This window comes from Galeopterus variegatus, unplaced genomic scaffold, assembly GCF_000696425.1.
Source record: "Galeopterus variegatus unplaced genomic scaffold, G_variegatus-3.0.2 Scaffold2211, whole genome shotgun sequence".
Lineage (NCBI taxonomy): Eukaryota > Metazoa > Chordata > Mammalia > Dermoptera > Cynocephalidae > Galeopterus > Galeopterus variegatus.
Window position 1 is genome coordinate 172,560 of NW_007728322.1, and position 17,146 is coordinate 189,705.

Consider the following 17,146-nt stretch of genomic DNA (forward strand, 5'->3'; position numbering starts at 1 on the left):
TTATTAAGGTAATATCCCAGTATATAGTATAGGGATAACTATCAAAAATGACAGGAATGAAGGGTACCACACAAGCAAAAGAGCAAGATTTAAGCAATGGAAGATTGCATCCAGAAGAAAGAAATAAGTAGGAAAAAACAGGGCAGAAGCAGCAGCTTCCATTTCACCAGGAAATGAACAGTCCATTTCACCTCAGTCTTTGGTAAAAGAACAGCTATCAAACAACAACAACTTAAGGTCAGTGTAGGTGGGGATCAGGTGACACCCAATCTGGACTAATGAAAGAAAAACGCTTGAGGACTTCCTGTCATAATAATATTCAAAGTCCATTACAGACCATGACATTAACTAGGGGTGAAAACTAAGCTCTAGGAAATAGAGCTTATAGGAATAAGGCCAGGAAACAAGCCCCAATAAGCTACCTAGAGTAGTGGGCTGCCCCAACACCTCACTAGAGACCAGAAAGCTAAGACAAGAAATCCAGAAACAAAAAAGATCTATTCAGTAGGTAGACTGTCTGAGGACTTTACCAAGAGTAGACTCAGAAAATCCTTGTCACTTTGAAGGACCAATCTGCTTTTTATTATTTGTTTCTGCTTTCTTTTGCCTTTTTCTGTCTATAAAACCAACCTCCTCTGCTTGGCTCTTTGGAACACTTATTCTATTTTATGGAATAATGTGTTGCCCAATTCGAGAATTTCAGTAAAGCCAATTGAGATCTTCAACTAAGAAAGAAAATTCTTGTCAGATACTACCAACCAGAATACTACCACAGATACTACCACAGAATCCAGTACCCTCTGGAACTTTGCCCTAAGAAGCAAGAGAGCAGACATTTGCCAAATAGTAAGTAGGGAAACACGTCTTAATACTTTGACAGGTAAAGTTTCAGCACGACCCACTGGTGACATCCATTCACAAGCAGTGAGGACAAGTTTCAGTGAGATAAGAACTGACCACTACCTCCTAAAATACATGTAAATTTATACTTAAAGTACCATGTTAGTTTCTTTATCAGCCCACATCTGAGGACTCTAGAGTAAATCCTAAAAATTATTGTTTTTGTGATAAAACCCACAGCTGAATCATATTAAGTTTTCAATTGTTCTGCTCCTACACATACATCTTCTCCCCAACTGTTCTTTATTGCACTTTGGGGTTTATTTAGGGAGACAGTCCTTTTATTCTGAATCACTGTTAAAATGAGTAAATCCAAATCTCCCATTAATAAACCTATGAAGGGAAATCCTCTGAGTTAGGGCAGCAGTGAAAGAATTTGTGTGTTTCCAAAACTGTAGACAATGAAAGATTGTTTCAGTGTCATAATTTGAAAGTCAGATTCATAATACCTAAGACCCTAAAAAAGAAAAAGAGGCTTAAGGAGTACTCCCACCACTACCAAAAGTGGTAGAAATAGTTGTATGATAAAAGATAGAGAACTTTCATCTATTATTTGATCAGACACCAGTCATCCAACTAGCTGTAGCTTCAAAGATTTATTATCTCTCAGAGCATCTTTTTCTTTTTTTTTTTTTCATATCTATAAGAAGGGGAGCAAAATCTCCTACAAACACCATAGAGTTAGTATAAAAACCATATAAGGAAACAGATGTGATGGCAACTAGTGCAGTACAAAGGATTATATAGATGCAAGATGTTTGTATTTCTACAAGCATGAACACTTTTCTCCTTCCTCTAGGTGTATTTTGTCCGCTCAGACTCACCACAGGACCAATGTAATTTTCAGGGTGTTGAGAGGATTTTGTTTTATGTTCATTGTCATATAGTTCATGTTCCCATTTCATCTTTCAAGTCTTTATCTTGATTCTTCCGTTTGTTTGCTGAATTTTCATGTTGCTTGCTCAAGAATAAAGCTCTCCTGTTTATGATCCCTGCACGGCACAGTTTTACTCATTTTGCAGCATGGAGCTGTTGGTGTCTCCTTAAAGGCTTCTTTCAGAGGGGCACATGGGCTTGAAGAAAGAGTAACTGCAGATGTCCTTTCATTGCTGATTGACTTAAAAACTGAGACTGAGAACAAGTCTGTTTAACTGGTGCACTGGAGGTAGAAGGAGCACAGATCTTCAGCCTTGCACCTTCCACTCTGCCTTCAAACACAGGGAAGCATTTGAAGCATCTACTTAGACACAGATTTTCTTTCCTCAAACAAGACTCCATCTACCCTGGTTGAAGTTCTCCCTGACAATAATTATGTTGGTGTTTTTGAGAGACCCCACTATGAGCACTGAACCAATAGGAAGTATGACAAGAGTCAATGAATGAACCAAAATATCAGTTTTATTACTGATCCAGTCCAGGCTGCAGGACTTAGTTTACCGTAAGGACAAAAAGGGCTTGTTCACTCCTAGCTTGAAGACTACTTGATTCAGAACAGCTCACCTGAGGGAAAGTTGGAGACTACAGAGCAGACACACTTACTAAGGGCACTGTCTCCACTCCTCTCAGTGGCAAGTTAAAAAAGGGGTGTACGGGAGAGAGACACCAAATCTTCTCATGCTTACAAAATTTAATAGAATAGTCTCCACAATCAAGGAAAGTGGAATAATGTCTGTCACTAGCCAAGCTGGCCACCAGGAGAAGTAACAAATGAGTTAAAAGGTTAGGAGTACATAGGGCTGATCTCGCCTCACGTAAACCAGAAACCAGAAGAGGTGTTTCTTCCTAATAAATAATAATAGCTTACATTTATTAAGTCTTCACTATGTGCCAGGCACTGCTCTAAAAGCTCTACCTAGATTAACTCATTTAATTCTCACAACAAGCTTGTGAGGTAGATACCATTATTATCTGCATTTTACCAATGAGGAAATTGAGGCACAGAAAGGTTAAGTAACTGAATGAGAAAAAAGAAAATCATGTCCAAGCAGAAGTCTCACCAGGAAGCAAGCAACACTGTATCACTTGTAGAACTTCATGAGAAAGTCCAGCCCAGGTGGAAGAGTTCCTTTTCTTCTGTATTTAGTATTTCTGCTCCCAATATGCCTAGGACTATAGGAACACACCTACACACAGTACTGCTCACGAACTGGGCTGGTCTTGATGGGGTGTGACAGAAAGGACAGGAGGAATGTTCCTCTCTCTCCGAAATGTCTCTCTCCCTTAACCTATTATGGATCCTGCACAAAATCCCCCCTGACTTCTGTCCTTCTCAGGTTAATGCATCCAAGACCAGTGGTAACAGATGAGTGTTATTTACCCAGGGCAACAATGGGCTACATCAGCCTTTATCTCTTTTGTAACATATTAATGTGGAGGTGGGGGTTAATGCTAGAAACAGAGCCCCGTGGAAATGAGACCAAAGTCAGAAGAGGTTTGAAGAAAGAGAGGAGAGTCCTCAGGGTGGGTGGTTGGTGAGAAAGGCTCATGGATGTCCAGGAAGCCGTGTGAGGGGCCCCAGGACTGAAAGAGTATGAGCACAAAACAGGGAATGGTCTGTCCCTCCTTCACTCTTTCACTGTATTTTATATGATGTTCCCAAGTCTTTCTCTGTCATTTGTTAAAAGGTCATCATTTCCTGTCTCTATGACAACAAAAACACTCATCTGTCCCTGAAGCTCTTCAACTGTCCTCCCCCACCAGCACACGCCCACCCTTCCTTAGATTCCATGAAGTCAGAAATGATAGAAAGAACGTCATTTCTATGCTCTCTCTCACCCCATGCATAAGTTTCCCATGGCTGTCATAACAAATTATCACAGCCTGGGTGGCTTAAAACAACAGAAACACATTCTCTCCATTTTCAAGAGTGGATGTCAGAAATCAAGGTGTTGGTAGGGTCACAATTCCTCTGGAGGCTCTGGGGTAGAATCCTTCCTTGCCATTTCAAGCTTCTGGTGGCTGCCAGCATTCCTAGGCTTCCTTGACTGGTAGCCACATTACTCCAAGCTCTGCCTCTGTCTTCAAATCACCTCCTGTTCTATCGGTCTCAAATCTCCCCTCTGCCTTTCCATTATAAAGACATTTGTCATTGGTGTTAGGACCCACCCAGACAATGCAGGATGATCTCCTTATGGCAAGATGTGACTTAATTATATCAACAAGGATCCTTTTTCCAAATAAGTTAACATTCACAGGTTCCAGGGATTAGGAGGTGGACATATGTTTTGGGGGGGCACCATTCAATTTGTCCACAAGAAAAAGACAAGTGAGAAAAAATGGGAAACTATAGTGGACTAAAACAATGTTTTAGAACCCCACCCACCTCACCTCATTCAGAAAAAAATATTAAAACGATAAGTTGTATAGAGATACTGTGAAGAGAAGGCCAGAAAAGAGCACCAGGTTCCAGAGCCAGCCATGTTGCCAACAAGGCGTGTGATCTAGTATGATTCATTATCCTTTCAGGGCTCCAGTGCTCTTATCTATAAATGAAGAACATGCTCCAATGTTCTTTGAGTACCCTTCCAACTTCAACATCTTATGATTCTACAGAAAATTCCAAGCATATTTTAAAGCCCAGCATGTACACAGTTAGAAAACAGACAAAAGTAGTGTTATCACAATGAGTCTTTCATTCAGCAAATACTCTTAAATGCCTTCTTTTTCCCAGGAAAACTTGGAGGCCTCAGTATATCAATAAATAAGTCATTGAATTAATTAATACAATAATCCTCAGAATCTTTCAGTGATGCCAAAATCAAAAAGCCCCCCCCCCAAAATTAGACTGTTTTATACGGAGTCTATTCTATAAAAAATGAAGAAAAAGAAGAAAAAAACCTGGCATAACTAATCTGAAGCAGAGCTGCCCAGTGGTTGTTCATAGCTGTGTGAAACACACCCAATTTTGGACTATCCTAGGGAGACATTGTGGTGGAAAGAAAAACGTATGGGTTCTGGATTCAGTTCAATCTGAGATCATTCCCAACCCTATGAGATCTTGAAAAAATCACTTAACTTTCCAGAACCTATGTGCTCATGTGGAAAATGGGAAAACTATAAGAATATATGTCCCATTGGGAAATGGTGAGGACCCTCCTTGAGAAGGTATGGAAGCATTTAGCAGCAGCTGCCTGGCATGTGTTTCCTTCTGTTTGCCCTACCCAGACGAAAGTAAACAGATCTAACCTTAAGCAAGTTGTAAAGTGTTTGAAGTTCACTTTTCACCTGTTTTCCTGTACTTTTCTTTTCCCTCTTGATGGCAACTCTTCCAGTCAAAGAACTTGTCATTTACAGCTATTTATTGATTAAACTGAAATTATTTATAGCAAGATGTGACCTGAAGCAGACTTCTGATTATTTTGTGTCTAATTATAGGATGTATGCCAAAGTCTATTTGGATATGAGCAGAAAGATGAGGGGAGATCTGGGGGGTGGAAGCAGAGAAGCTGATTCTAAAGTCTCTTAAAATGAATCTAGGCCCCCTTAGCTGACTCAGGAGGGGAACCTTGTCCAGACTTTTTAGAAATGCAGCTAAGGACCAAACGCAAGAGTAAATAGACTCTTTTGTTTTTTTACTGAAGCCAGACTGAAAGTTAGAATCTTATACAAATTTGCTGCTAGAGGTGATTTAAATAAAATAATAATGGGGAGTGCATATTCTTAAGATGGAGAAGCCTATTCCATTACTACATTCACCTTTCCCAAATTTGTATATTGTGATCACTTCTTCTGTCTACAAAATATCAAGATGTATAATGAATGTTTTCTGGAATGAATTTGTGTTATGTTAGTATTTGGTGATTTTTTTCATGCCCAAGCCATCCTCATAGTTGTTATCTAAGAAAACATCTGTATGGCTCCTAACTAGAATTATGAAGTTCTCAAAAAGTGCATGTGCTAGAATTATACTCTTCATTAACAGAGGCAGTGTGAAAGTTTGGGCTCTAGAGTCTGGCCTAGATTTGCATCCCAGATTGTGACTATTTGCTCTCTCTGTTTTTGTAATACCTTGTAAGAGTTACTGTCCCTCTTTAAGCCTTAGTTTTCTCATCTGCAAAATGAGAACAATGATAGTACCTATGTAGTAAATTGCTTAGTATAATATACTCACTACAAATGAGGTATAATCATTGTCCACAACATATATGTATGAAAATAAAATCTTATTGCTTCAGTCTTGGAAATGGGAGAAGCATTAGTCTGAATAAATAAAATATTTAACCGCAAAATGATTTTAAAGAAAATAACATAAAAGAGTGCCACAGTCTTTACTGCCTGGTAAAGAGCCTGATCATCCAATTAATCAATAGGTATGACATATTTGTAGACCCATGATGGGCAATTTGACTCAAGTGTAGCAGAAAGAAAGAAAGAAAAAGGAAGGAAGGAAGGAAGGAAGGAAGGAAGGAAGGAAGGAAGGAGAAAGAACAAGGCTGCCCACAGGTCAACCCAATTTTTACTATTATCACAATTGCCTAATAGGCCTTTTTTAGTTCTGATTATTTTCGTCACAAAGACAGTTTGTCAACTTGATTAATTTATTCATCCACTGAACAAATAGCAATTACTGATATCAAGGGACTGTGCGAGGAACACAAAGATGAATAATATTTAACCCATGGCCTCTAAAAGTTTACATGCACAAGTATGTACTGCACACATGCAAGAACATGTAAAGCTTACATATATGTAAGTAATCTAGATAATCATTTAGAAATTTAGCTAGTTCCATGTTTCCCATATTTTTGATGGAAATAATTACATTCACTCCCATTTTTCAAGATTATTGGCTGGAGGATATCCCACGAGAGCTGTTAGTCCCAGAATGGTGGATGACACTAGTGCTGCTGAGGCCCAGTGAGACAAACCAAGTCCAGCCCAGTCCCTGGAGAAGGTGCCCAGGTCACCACTTCCACCAACTCAGATTTGCATCTGGCCCTGGTGGTTTCTGGTGCAGGAACTAAGTGACCCTTTGTGTTCAAGCAGGAGGCATGGCCAGCAGGCGCGATCTTCAGCCCAGACCAAGCCCTCATTATACAAATGGAGTGTATGAGCCAGGCCCTGCTGACAGTGGACATACTGGACTCAGGGAAGCTAATCAAAATCACCATCTTCAGATGAATGCATATACAGAGTCAGGTGAAGAGCATGCTTCCGAGCCTGGCAACGTGACGCCAAGAACATTGCGCCTGAGCTGAGAAGATGAAATAACTTGAAGGTCCGCTCATCAGGTCCCCACCCTCCCCAGCATCCTATTGCTTAAGAGGCCTAAGTTGTCTCAGGAGGATCATGAGAACAGTCCTGCTTCTGCTACTAAAGTTGAAGAGGAGCAAGTATCCTTAAATTTCTGCATTCCTTTTTCTTGTGTCATGATGGATAGTGGTTTATTTCGATGTAAGTGTGAGTGTGTAGAAGTGGTCTAATAAAGAAATGGATTTCCTTGCTTTTTGTCCAATAGCATAAAGACCTTTGCTCACTTAAAATAAAGCAAACTTATAAAAGAAAAAGAAAAATGTATATTATTGGTTGACTAAGGTCTTTAAAACTTGACTAAACAGCATGTGGAAGTATGCGGTTTATTTTGATGATTTTTATTTTGACATTGCATTAATACTAAAACTATTTTGAAAAAAATAAAGACATAGACAATTGATTAGAAATTTTGACCAATTCAATTGAGCTCTCAGAGTTGTCAATTTGATTCATTTATTTGTCTCTATCTTCTTATCAGCTTTTTTCTTCTCTATTACAAAAATTAAACTGGACCAGCACAAAGAGCTCAAGTGGGCAGCACTCAGGAGCCTGACCTAGGTTACTATAAGTACACTTGAAAGAAGATAAAACTGCCTTTCTTTAAAAATACTTTCTAATTTAGACTTTTATTTATGTGCCATCTTATTCTTTTATATGGCTTTTTGTTTTTTGTTCTTGTTTCATATGAGATAAACTGCTTAACAAGCGGTAGCTATTTCACTTAGCGGTGTTCTCTTCATTATGACAGAGTACAGCAGTTTAGATTCCTAGTTGCTTTTAATATAAATCAGTTATAAAAACAAGTAGTAAAAAATACTGAATATAATCCAGAACAGTTAATGTTCATACGGAACATTATATTCATATAGAGAAATAAAATTTCCATAAAATTTAAATTTGTTGTATTTTCAATATAGAGTAATTAACCATCCCTTTTGACATAGAGTATAAGAATGAATGAAAAGAAATTTTTTTTAAAAAAGAAAAGAAAGGGGATTTTCACTTCCCAGGACCATAACAATCTAGTGATTAGAACTGACACATGATATGTCATTTAAAGTATTTTAACCTATCCTTTTGTACTACCATGACCATGTTGCTTATTTTTTTTCATTGGCCAGAGACAAGGAGGTTTTCATTAACTCTCACTAACATTATTCCAAAGAAGAGTCAGCTTCAGATAAAGCCATATTATTTTTTAATTATGTGTAACCATGCCAAGGTGTTCTTGGGGAGGAAAAATACAAAGCTCCCTCATAACCCTTACTAAGAATCTTACCATGGGGAGTTTACTCTTATTTAAATTAAGAGTCAATCCTTTATTAAATATATTCTAACTAGCTATTACTATTATAGGAAAATTACCTCTATGAATGAAGAAATTAGGGATAGGAAAGGCAAGGAGAGTCTGAGCTGGATTGCCTTCATCTTTTAGAGTTCATCAACACTTCAGAGAATGCTTTGTAAAAATAAAAAATATTGTTTTCACACTTTAGGCATTATCCTGTACCGACTGAAGTGTGCAGTTAAATTTTGTACTAAATCTTAAACAAGGACTACATGAACCCACTAAGGAATGAGACATCTTTGATAAATAAATTGGAAGTGTTTAAAGAATTTATATGCATTCTCTAAATTAGTCAGAGGGTTTTGCCATTTAGATTACTATTTATCCTATTCTTTATTTGTTTTTGTTGTCAAAATTATAAGCAGATAGGAGTTACAGGAAATGTTGATATATAATGTGTGTATATATGTACATAAATATTTATACCCACATTTATACAGGGTGGCCTATTTAAAATCATAATGCTTTACATAGACCTCCTATTGTGAATATTTAATCATATATTCATTTTTCTATATATATAATACAGGGTATAGACAGACAGAATATATCCATAATTGTGTGAATTTTAAACTGTCTTTTTAATGAAAAAAGAGCTAAAAATTAAATGAAAAAAAACACTATCATAAAGTTTAATTATTTTACTTTTAAGCAAGATAAAGAGATCTTATTTAGCTTTTTAAAATTTTTATGACAGGTCATTTGTATTTTTTAATAGGTATGAACTCAAATATAAAGAAAAAATTTCTGTTAAGATAACCTCAAAAAAAGTCCATTATTCAAAATAATGCTGAAAATCAGTCAGTGACTTCAAAAACAGTGAGAAACTTTTCAGCTCAATAGTAACATTAATTGACAGAAATCTAATACTAGTAAAGAATATGTGGCTATTACATCATAATCCCCTTGGTCATCAGTTGCTTTGAAGGTCTAGATTTATATCAATTTCACAATTTTCAGGTGTCTGCTTATAACCTAAGGTAGGAAATCAGACATGATGAATCAATTAAAATCAATGAACTTTACCCATTATCAGTAATTAATACTATTTTGGACTTAATTTTAGAAATTTCTAGTTTACAAAGAAATGTTGATTTCTACTTTTTCCCTACTCTTCAACTCCATTTTTTGTCTTTCACTATGTATAGACCATAGCCAGGCAGACATAGGCTAATGACCCAGTAATAAACAGACTGCAGAAGTAGGTTTCTATGGGGCAGCAAGGACTCTTGCACATGGTAATAAAGGGGAACCTTGAGGGCTACCATGGCTTCTACCCCAGACTCCCAGCTCAAGCTCCTCTGTCCCAGCAGAATCCTCATTCCACATGAGCAATGTTAGCACCAAACCTGGCACTTCTGGGACATACCCTCTTTTGAGAAACTCTCATATATATGCTTACCAGAATAGATCCACATTTGCTGACTTAGTAGTAAAGCAAAGTGAGAGCAGCCTTGAATCTGGTCCTCATTGTTGCCTTCTTTCAAACCCTGGGAGTCCTCTGAGGTCTGGACTAGCTCACTGATTGGATTATAGCTTTTCAGTGAAAGTATCTTTGGAAGGGCCTAGAAATAATGTATTTCCCCAGTTTTTTTAAGTCTCCCAAAAGATATGTTTAAAGGAAAAAAACTAAGCCAGCAACATTTAAACTAAATTACTGCATTCCTCAGAATACAAAAGACTGAAACAAAATTGTTGGGGAGATGAGGAATTAACTTCACCTATAATTAGAAGTAAATTTTCAATTTAAAAATCTAATACTATTTAAATTCAATCTGGGAAACAAAAGACAAAAAACAGTCTTCTAAAGTCAACCTGAAAACGATTCCACTCTATTATTCTCTCTTCTTCCCCCAGTCCTGAGCTCTACCATACCAGTTTAAGCATCTCTCTTTTCTTTCCTTTTTCTGTGATTATCTGCATATAGTTCAAAGGTTCCATTCATCTTTCTTTTTTAACTTAGCTTATGCCCTTTAAAGATCCAGAAATATTATTTCCATCATCCAGAACTCAGCTTAACAACTTACCACAAAATGAATCTATCAGATTAACTGAATCATCTTGTTGAGCCACAATCTAGAGCCTGCCTCTGCTTTTTTCTATTTTAGTTCAGTCTTCACTTTTCCTTTCTTGATTATTTCTCTCTGCTTAACATTCTTGTGGATTTGGAAAGGATGGCTATGAGAAAAGGGAATATGACATGTGTATCCTTTCTAAAATATAAGAAAACAATAAAGAAATATTTCAAAATGGAAAGCATTATTTGTGTTTTTATTGGCTTTCGAAGATCCTACTTGATTTTTGTAAATCAGAAACCAGGAGAATGATACTAATGCTTTGGGAAAAGAGGAATGAGTTGTTAATTGTGGCAAAAAGAATAAAGAATTGTGAGGATATTGCTCTTAACCCATCCCATTCACAGCTACTCTCCTGTGGAGAGAAGATAATACAAAAATGTTCTCAGTAAATGCATTTCTGAGAAAAAAGAGAAGATACTCCAGGAGAGAAAAGGAAAGCAAATATCAAAAAGGAAAATAAGAACGCTATGGCTTTCTTTAATTGACAAATAAAATTTTTATATTTTTATAGTTTACAACATAATATTTTGAAGAATCCTATCTCTTTTGATCTGTAAATTACATTCAGGAAAAGAACTTCTCAAGAATTTTTGGAACATAAAAATTTGAAAGAAGAAAGAACATTTATACTCAGATAAGAACAGAACATGGAGAATCATAATTGTTTCAAGATCGCTCCAACATTTTCTTTCAGGAAATTTAAACATTTTTCACAGAATCAACAGTTTCTTGAAGTCAGGCTTGGGAAACCACCTAAACATACCCATGAGAAAAGACACTTCTAAACAAAAAGGTAGTTGTTATAACCTCAAGAGTGATATGAACAAAATGATCAACATTCTCCCAAGAGACAGCACAAATATCAAAAGTCATAATAAGTAGAGGCGATCCCCTCAGGACAGAAGGTGTGCTATGTATACAATTTCCAGATAAGAACAAAATCATGACACTTAAACAGTAGCAGTACTGTTAGTTACATGTGATATTTGAAAAAGATGACGACCATCTCAATCTGTTCAAGTAGCACTCATGGTAAGGGTGAAATTTTATCAACATTGGTTAACTTATGGTGTATTAGAAAACTAGCAAGGAGATAAATTGATGGATTAAAAGATAAACTACTCACAGGCAGACAAACAGAAAGACAGATAGAGTTACAATCAAACGTGTGCTTTACTCAGGCAGAAAGATATAACCAGCCCCCAACAAGTAAGGTCTCTGCTAGGAAAATGCTGAACATAGAATTTTCTGATTTCGTTTTTAATTTAGTTCTTCCAGCGTCACACTACATAACCAAGTGTAACTCTCAAAAAGTCTCCATTGCACTGTTTTCCATCTGATAAATGAGGCTAATAATATTTTCATATCTTTTTTTAGGGCAAAAGACATATGAAATATTTGGAGAACTCTGGAAAATATGCCCTCTATTAATTAGAGCTATTTGATATGGCATTGTTTTCTTCAGTAAACAGTTCAGTTAACAGACAGATGGATATACAGTGTAGATGTAAAGTTATGAAGCATCAGCATTACCAATGGACTTTAGAAGCCTCTTTGCTGAAAAGGGTAGCTAGCTTTCTTCTGGAAGTAATTTAAAAATAGGCTGAGGGACAGGGGCACCCTCTACATCCTTTCCAGACCTTACTTTCTATGGATCCTAATTTCTCTTTCCCATGTAGAAAAATATTCGCTATGAGATCTGCAAAGTAGAGATAGAACACAAGGCTCTGTGTGCTCTCAATGCTTACTTTCAAAAATACCAAAGCATTCTGAGGGAGACAGTCGTGGATTCCTGTGACAGCACAGGTTGACATCCCCCTTCAAATGAACTCACCGTTTTCTTGATATAACCCCACTCCTCCATGTCACCTTATTCTACACACAGCACTAAAAAATAAGAAAATTCTTGCCAGAAAACAGGAAACTGGATAAATTCTTCCATTCTTCTCCCATGCTTCCTAAAACTGAAAAGCCATACATATATTTATCTATTCTTTCTGGAGAAGTCCAAAATGGAACCAATTTTGCATCATTTTCAATAATGAGACAAACTTAAATTGGAAATAACCTTTGGAATCAGTCAGTAGCCTGTTGTGGTGAAATGGACCCCATGAAAGGCTGCTTAGTGTTCTCCCCTAATTAACATTCCACCACCAACAATTAGCATGTGGTCCAGTGTTGCTCCCACAGACTGTGTCCTTGAGATCATTATCTTTCCCCTGCATTTGTCTCCTGACACCCCTCCACACAAGATTTCTTCAGCACAGGATATCATTTCATTTAAAATTTCAAATGATCTTACTACAGTAATAGAGATGCAAACTAGGCAAGGTAGGTGATGATAGGTAAAAACCTCATTTCTCCTTTGAGCTTGGCATGCTTTAACACAATAACCAGATTCCTAACAGGTTTTTCTAGATTTCACTCTCCACTCAACTTGCATATTCCTGCGATATAGATGTTCTTATTACTCAGTCTTTACTTTCATCTCTCTTCGGTTCTAGGATAAAACTATTTAAACTCAATTCAGAGATTTTATTCTCTCTTGGAATCTTTGGGAAAGAGTTTTGATACATTGAATTCTTGGGATCTTATATTAGGCTCAGACCAATCTGACAATTTAAGCATTAATTTTCCTATGGCTCGTAAATATCCCTAAACTTATCTTTATTTCTTAGAATGAACTGCCCAGGATAAATATTGGAGATTGGCTTTCTGCTCTCTTTCATCCAATCATTTTGCCTTTCCTCCTCTCTAGCACTTAAAACATTTCTGACTTTCGGGGCCGGCCCGGTGGCGCACTGGATAGTGCGCCGCTTGGGAAGCGCAGCGGCGCTCCCGCCCGAGGGTTTGGATCCCACATACAGACCGGTTCCCGCTCACTGGCTGAGCGAGGCGCGGGAGCAACACCGAGGGATCGAGGGTTGCGATCCCGTTGCCGGACACGGAAAAAGACAAAAGACAAAAAATAAAATTTAAAAAAAAAAAAAACATTTCTGACTTTCTCCATCCTCCAGGTAATACTTTGCTCTTCCTGTCTCTGCATTATCCTTTTGTTTTTTTAAATGTTCCACATGGAAGTTCTATAATTTTTTCTCTCAGAGGATTCTGACCTTCCAATTCTGGTCACCATCAGTTCAGTATACTAGTTAACCTTTGGGACTTTGGAGTTAGACAAACCTAGATTCAAATTCCCATTGTGCCGTTTGATGACTACGTGACCTGAAGTATCCTACCCACTCTGGACTCCAATGGTTATAACTTTGTGCTTTTATCAGCTGGGTAACCTTGGGCCAGTGACACAATCACTCAAACCTCACAGTCTTCATTTGTAAAATGACAGTACCTACCTTGCAGTGTTGGTATAAGGAAAAAATGTGATGATCAACACAAAAGTGTTTAGCATCATGGCTAAATAAACTAAGTACTCTGTAAATATTGGTTATTACCATTACTACTAATTCAAATTATCAGATTCATTTTGTACATAACAGGTTTCCTGACTTCACTTTGTTCTCAACAAATACTATTACTTTTAATACCGGGGCTACATCACACCTCATTAGGCAAAGTCTTTCTCTCATGGTCCATATTAAGTTCAGAGTAGAAAACTGGAGAAGCAGAAGCATTGCCACATTTTACACAGTTGAAACTATTTAAACTTGTCTACATTTGAGTTCTGCTAAGCCTTACTTGTCCCCATCTCTCTTGTATGCTCCAGCTTACTAATACAGCAGCTTTCTTCTAAATACATCAAAGCCTAAACATTGAGATTGTGATAATAAGTATGACAGCCACAGCTACAAAACATAAATGAACTAGAGATTTTCTATGAAAGCATATGATGAAGACCAAGAGTGGGGAACTGACATACACACCAAGTGTTTGGGGATCCCACAGTGGGGAAATCAGTGCTCCAATTAAAGAGAAACTCGGGTGGAGCATGGACCACAGCACTCATTACCTCACTGAACCCAGGCTTGTTTCAGCTGAAGTGGCTGCTAATTTCCAATGTCCCCTTTTCCTTCCTCTCTCATTGTTCTCACTCCATCCCTCCAGAAACTGAGAGTTCATCAATGAGGATTTCTTACCAGAGAGAAGTTGTTCCAGTTGCTACAAACTCCTGCTAGAAATTCCAACTAAGTTTACAAGGTACATTTGCAGGATGATGATGAGTAAGTCATAAGCATCCCAAGTACCAATCATTATACATGAGCTTAACATTTAGACTTTTTTGTTTATGGTGGTGGAGATGGTTGTGTCCTCTCTGAAATCCAACCCACTCTCCAAAAAAGTAGAAGGAATACAAATTGTTATTACTTCCAACAACTAAAATGGAAGTTCTGAAGGAGGTAAAAACTGGGAACTTTCACAATAAACTAAGAATTTTTGTTATTTGAAAACCAAATTATGCTGGCAAAACCGGCTATTTTAAAATCAGCATACTGGGCCGGCCCGTGGCTCACTCGGGAGAGTGCGGTGCTGATAACACCAAGGCCACGGGTTCGGATCCCATATAGGGATGGCCGGTTTGCTCACTGGGTGAGCATGGTGCTGACAACACCAAGTCAAGGGTTAAGATCCCCTTACCAGTCATCTTTAAAAAAAAAAAAAAAAATCAGCATACTAATTGAATTCGCCTGTAATGAACGTGCACCCACACAATGATGTCAGGCCTGGTAAGGATTTAGAAACACTAGAAGATAGTCCAAGAAGACCATACAAGAACAATATTATATTCTTAAGCTTACTTACAGGAATGGTTGACTCAAGGGATTTATCCAGTTCAGGGTGTCTCCATGTCTTCATTTTCTGAATTGCTATTAGAAGTTAAAAAAAATTCTATATAGCTGCTTTTAACGGAAATTCATATTGGTCCATGTAAATGAAATATGTAAAACAGTTTGTGTCTTTTTCATTCCCACAATGATAAATATAGTTAAAGCACCAAAAGTTATAGACATTGGGGGGTGGGGGGTCTTCTTTTCATTGATGAACCCAAGGAATTTGTCCTCTCTAATACCAATAACTATGTTGACATATTTTTCTCTGTCTAGTTCTGCATATATTAAAACAAGGTGGTTACAAATAAAACCCAAAAATATAACTTGCATTCTAATGAAATAATCCTGACATCATTCTGTTTTGTACTGTGGCTTTGCCTGTTATCCCACAATGCAGATTCCTGTGGCCCTCCTCCTTAGAATGACTGTCTTACTATAAATGATAGCCAGAGTTGACTGAGGAATCCTGAAATTGGGGATTCTGATTCCTGATGCAATCTATAAACCAATCTACTGCATTAGTTCCTCCTTATTTACAATTTAGGAAAGTATGTAGGTGGAGGTGTTTGGGGTACACCAGCACACATGCTTAAACTGCTTTTAAAAAGAAAGGGCAGTAGAAAGTGGTATCCAAGTTAAAATCAGGCAGGCATTTTGGATTTCTAGAGATGAACTGAAAAGGGAACATCTGTTAGATCCCCTGGGTTTTGAGGCCAGTCTGTGTGAGTCTTCATATCTCTGAGTGTGTGCACACAGTAAAGAGGTTGGAACTTTCCATCCTCAAATCTGAAAAAATTGAGAGATTTCGGAGGGCCCAGATGTGCCAAAGGTCAGAGGGATCAATATACAGGCTCTACCACCAAAGGGGGGGGAAGGTCGAATAGAAAACCACTGCGAAAGAAGCCACTGAGAGAGTTTCTGAATAATTAAAAAGTTAAGAATAAGCAAACTCGATTTCCGTGGGGGAAGGAGGTCGGGTGGGGGATAAAATAAGCAGTTGATGTGGTAATTAAGAATTTGGTGGGAGCTTGGGCAGGTCACCTCCTTTCTCAGATCAGAGCCCCATCAGAAATTCTTTCAAGTGTCCTTCTGCGTCGCCAAAGATGACAACAGCAAATCAATAAGTGCTTGAAATGAAAGGGGATGTTGGCTAGCCCCCAGGCTACAGATTTCCCGCCGCCAGCCTTTTCTGAACTCCTATAGCGTGCCTTTGCACCGCGTCTCTTAAGAAGAGCTACCTTTTATTCCTATTCTCAGGACGAAGGTAAGTGCTCAGTTAGCATATCTATTAAATGTCGGCTCTGGTTCCAGCTCTTGGATCGCGCGGCAAGCGCGTTGTCGCCGCTCGCCCAGCCGGCCGCTGGGCAGGGGGAGAGGAGAAGCTTGGCCTGGCGGCCTGCCTGGCCACACACCTCCCGGGCTGGACCGGAGTCTTCCAGGGCTTAGCGTTTCTGGGTTAGAACTGTAAGGTCCCTGTCAGAGCAAAAGGCCTGAGTGACCACGACCATCGGAGCGCTCCTTACCCTTCATTTATTTACAAACAAGTACAAAATCATTAGCAGTCGAGAAAGACCCGTGCTCTAAAATTAAAGCTTGGAATCACCGAAAACTCTGTTTTGAGTTCCAGATATTGGTCTGTTACCTTTCCAATATTCATCGCTCCCCTAATACGTCTTGATTTAACAATCTTTCCAGGGCCCAGCATCCCCCGGAAGTTTTAATTAGGTAGTTCATTAATGAGTCAATACAGACATTTATATACTCTTTTAGCTTAAGTGGTTGAG

General features: G+C 38.0%; 1 pseudogene; it reads left to right on the forward strand.

Annotated features, from left to right (window-relative positions):
* The first annotated feature begins 6,724 nt into the window (after window positions 1–6,724).
* Window positions 6,725–7,162, forward strand: LOC103597140 (annotated as a pseudogene).
* The last annotated feature ends 9,984 nt before the right edge of the window (window positions 7,163–17,146 follow it).